Consider the following 5241-nt stretch of genomic DNA (forward strand, 5'->3'; position numbering starts at 1 on the left):
TTAATACGTTTAACATACAACTTTTAACTAACTTCGCAAAAAGTATAGACGTTTCTCTGCCTGCAAGAAGAATCGGTGCCCACGGCGGCGACTTTGTAGGGCGAGTGGAAAGTTACGTAATTTATACGAATACGATTTTGGCTATACATTATCTCTCTGTTTAAGAGAACAAACGCAGTCCTTTACAATTTGCATCAGTATTAATTAGCTCTTAACAGTCAGATATGATCTCCTATAACCTAGGCTGTGTTTTTTAAAGCAAACTTTCTGCCTCCACTCGGAAATAGAAAATTTAAGCATTTTTCCAGGTATATATCGTCGATATGCGTGAAAATTTCAGCATGTCGATATCCGTATATACGGTACCTGTATGTTGAATAAGTTAAACTACCGTGAATATCGATCTTTTCATAAAATCCTATGTAACGTGTTTGTGTGAAAGTGGATAAGGACAATATCTGTTGAAGCTGGTTTGTTTGTCTATGGCACGAAATTTAACGGTATCACTTTATACAGTTTTAGTCTCGTATCATAGAAAAGCCCAATGGTGTCCCTTTACCCATATCATAATCGCCCATCAAATGTGACATACGTCACTTTATAGCGATTAGTTATCTAAGAGTACTTTGTCCTCGCAAATTTGCAGAGACACGGCTACATAAAGGGAGTATCCCATACTGCTCAGTTGACTGAAGTGCGAGCATTTTAACGCGCTAAATATTCCGCTACTCTTAGTTAGGGAAAAAAACAAACCCGCTTGAACATAAGTCTGTCCGACGCCATTTAATGACAAGCAAATCCGGCGAATTCTGTCAATAGTTATTTGCTAAACATCGATGATCGGAAGGCTGAAATTAGTTCAGTATCATATACCAGTTTATATTCCAGTATATCGTGCCTATTTGTATAGCGCTACTAAATTGCAAAAGTGCATCTAGTCCCGTATATGTTATACGACAAAGTTTTTCTCCTCAGCCAATCTCCGGCTTCAAATGTTTTGGTGGTCCATTACCCAGTTGGCGCACGCCCCAACACGGATAGCCATTGCTATACAAACTAATCGATTCCTAAGAAAAAGAGCCAATCTTTTTAGATGAAAAAAATCCTTGGTCTAAATTTAGACACTGCTGTCTTTAGGATGTACGAACCATAGTTGTCCATAATTAGATGAAAAGTAACTTAAAGCATCGGCACAACTTGAATTATTACGTGACAAGTGGAGTCGGCAAATTAGTTGCACAAGTATAGCTTGGTATCTGTGTATTGTTTCGAGTCGTAATTACCTCTGTGTGGCACATACGTAGACCATGCAGCATAAATAAGACAATATGTTATTTAGATGGCTTTTACCGAACCCGCGTTACTTGCCTTGTGTAGAATATATACAACAGGACGAGAATTTGTTGATTCAAGTATAATGGAAACGAAGACACACATAAGGCATTACGTTCAAAGAGATTTTTTTTCAGGACATTGTCCCATAGCCGTTGCAAATGCTGACAGCGTAAATTGTAAGAGCTTGATCCAGCCTAATGGACCATGAGATTTTCAAGCAGAGATTAGATCGAGTTCCGATGATGCAAATCTCAAGTAGTGAGAACACCTAAGGTTCCATAAGCCGATAAATGTGTCATTCTAGGCCAGACCGGATCATTGAGATGACAGATACAAAAAGAGGTCTCATGTTCTCCTTATATGGGAAGCCATCTGTGCCGGGGGCAGGTCGTCGTCGACTAAGCTAAGGATTGGGTAACGTATAAGGGCGGACATTCTATTCTTTCCTTTGTCATAGCACCCTTTTATCATTTGTAGACTTAGGTGCGGCAGTGAGGAAAGTTCTGGACTATTGTGATCCACGATGCAATATCATCTATGAAGCAAAAAACTTAAGTAATGGGCTATTGAAAATGTGCTTTTCTATATAGCTATTTACTGCTATATCTGTAGCGTCTATATTCATGTGGTTTTTAGAGCTTCATTTACGGTGTAGCCTTCTTAGAGCAACGGCTCATGGAGTTCGATTTCAATCAGTTCTGGTAAGAATATGTTTATTAACATCACGAAGTTTCAAGAAAAAATCTAGGCTTCGTCACCTTTTTACCGAACAACTTCAGATAACTTGTTTAAGGAATTTAAAACTAATTTGTTAAACTATTAACCTGTTTCAACAAAGTGAAAATAATGACATGAGTACCATATGAAATATATACGAACACGAAACACCCTTCTAGATTAATTCAAACTTTAAACAAATACTTTTCTTTTCTTATGTATATACAGTGGGACAAAGGTCGGCTGACATCCTGGTAGAAAGCCCCCCTGCTTTTTGCGAGTTTTCAGCTGAATTTCTTTGCAAACTTTGATTTTCATCAGACCTTATTTTTGCTACCGTTAAACAAATGTACAATAGAAAGTCTCAAACTCTCAAGTAACCTTTTCCAGTTGCCTTATTTGGTACGTACAGGGAGGGTTTAGCCCCACAGGTCAACAAAGCAGCTGCTATGAACAATATGTACCATATCAAAATGATAATTCTACTATCTTCTGACCCAGCAACGTACCTTTCGAAATGTTTTTCATATACCATATATATCGCGCATATACCATAACTCCCCGGTAAGACACGCGGGTCACATGGACTACACGAAACGTAAAAGTGGTCTAAATCCAAATTAGGCGCCGGATTAGTACGTAAAAAATAGCTAAATAATTTGTATTTCTGAACTTGTTTTAAATAGATAGGCTTAAACCTATGTTACAGAGATAAAAACATCACAAATAATAAGGACAATGACACTAATAGAAATTATTATTACACAGATCACACTTACGTCTATACTGCAAATGAACCAAATGGTCCTGGCAAACTAGTGAATTCTAAACTTGCTTTAGGTCAAAGGGTCTCATTCGTACCTTAAAGGTACCTGTAATCAATAGTCCACATTGTTGTAACCGCTACCAACCGCAACATATTTCTACTTCGGTTATTACTCGTATGCAATGAATCTCGACAATATTCGGGCGACCCACTGCTCCTTTAGTTGTTACGAGTACTAGAAAGTAAGCGGGTAGAAATCGAGTTCGTCAGAACCTTCGGAATTAATGAGACCTCCACAAAGACGACATATATGTTTCAATTGCGTCCACCGCGGAAAGCCTTACGGCTTGAAGAAAGGTAATGATAGGAACGCTTGCGTTGATAGATTTCCTGCATATATGCCCTAATTTAGCAAATACGTTCGATTCTCGTAAGATCGTAAAGTAAATATAAAATAGATGCTATTAACTAAGAGTAAAAATAAGAATGATTTTTTGAATTACCTGCTACGTTTTCGGATTGTGATTCTTGGCTATGGAACGGCTAACTACTAATTCGCCGCGCTTAATATGATCTTCCTATCATTTGAAGCCCCCGAAGAAGGTCTTGTCTGTGCAGTGCAGTCTAATTAGTATAACAAATTGTTTTTTTTGCGATTGATGTTGCCTATTTTTTTCCTATTTTATATTAGCCATTTTCCCCTATGGCACCTACATAAGATTCTCTTAGTAATCATAGTTACGTGCTAGCGCAGACACACAAAGGGTTCAGTGGCATACGGTACAGAAGTAAATATGTTCAATTTAAATTAAATCAAATGACAATGGCGATCAAGTGATTTAATCCAGTATAATTAATGTGTATAATCAGTCACGATTTTACATTGATGTAAGCAATGTGCCCAACGAGTTCGATCTGTTGCTTTAGGCAAGGCAAAAGATCAGCTCCAATTGGAAAGATGAAATGCGGTGTTCGTAGAATTGGTCATACATTGTAAAATAGTACAGTGACTATCTAACCTGTATCTAGAAAGAATTGTAACCAGAGTGAAACAGGAACCACTGAGAGTCTGTCATATTTCGGCCAAAAGATCAAAGGGGGGTCTTTAAAAAGGTTGGTTAATTTTTAAGCATGACGTAAAAGTTCTTTTGGAAATTCAATACTAGGTATTTTGTACCAGTTTTGCAACGCGCATTTCTAGTCCATGGTGCTTCTAGGGATGTTTACCGGAAATCAATTTGAAATTGATAATTCATGTCTTGCGAAAGCCTAAATCTCTTCTTCGTTTTAAAGTTTGTTTGTTCTCGAAAAAGTTGTTACTTGCTCACACTTTGTTTCGCAGTAAAGTACGCTTATTTTTACTGTATTTTCGAACAAACACTTTTCCTACGTCAGCGCACTGATTCGAATCCTAGCATTTAATTCAATATTAAAAAAACAAATAAGTAGCATTTTTAGCGCAGCTTTAAGGGCAGATCCATCTTTCGATGGGTGAACGATGTGGGGCAAGCGGACGGCGATAGGCCAGTTCAGTGCAACCGTACTAAAAGGAAAGTTTTTTTTTCTTTTTTTTTTATCTAGATACAGGTAGATAAATGCCCTTTTAAAGAGGATTACGGGTGCCCGATTGCCGCTAATAATATTGCCGAATGTGGAACCTTGACATCAGCAGTAAATTAGCTTAATGGCGCTCCTTCGAATCCGGCCGGAGAGTGTGCGTAATAGAAAAATTGGTAGAAAAAAATTGTTTTCACGTAAACCATGATCTCGACGTCCTGACATTACAGACAATTTAGTTTGCGAACGGAAAAGAACGATGTCATGCTGCGAACAACCCATAATACTTTTAACCTAGCTGGTATCGGACCAGACAACTTTGTGGGTATCATGAAAAGGCTTCTGATTCAAAATATATCGTGCCTCTGTATTCTAACTGTCAGGATGGCGTCGCAAGGAGATATATAATTTTAGGCGCCATAGTCTCAAACATCTCCGAAGCAACGCTTAGCGACAATATCGCCTGTGAGCATTGAATAATTTAGCGTGTAACGGTGAATTATAATGCATCAATAAGGAGGCACATCGGGTAGTGTCTCCAATTTTTTTCTCTTAACTTTCTTTTAAAACTTCGCCAAAACATCTTAAAATATTTGTACTATTGCTATAACAAGAGAATGATAGACTTATGTGGTTTTTCATGCTTCAAACAGCCCCTTATATACTAACATAGTACATATTTATCTAGAAACTGTAACATTATTCATAGTCATTGCACGCATTTTTACAGAATCCGCTTAACCAAATGGCTATTATGATTCCTTGCTAAGTTTGCCCCAAATAGAATTCCTCCCTCAAACGATTTTATGAGATGTGGGAAAGTCACGTGCACATACACAAAGCCATAGACTAATTAAACCCACGTG

This window comes from Varroa jacobsoni, unplaced genomic scaffold, assembly GCF_002532875.2.
Source record: "Varroa jacobsoni isolate VJ856 unplaced genomic scaffold, vjacob_1.0 contig02234, whole genome shotgun sequence".
Taxonomy (NCBI): Eukaryota; Metazoa; Arthropoda; class Arachnida; order Mesostigmata; family Varroidae; genus Varroa; species Varroa jacobsoni.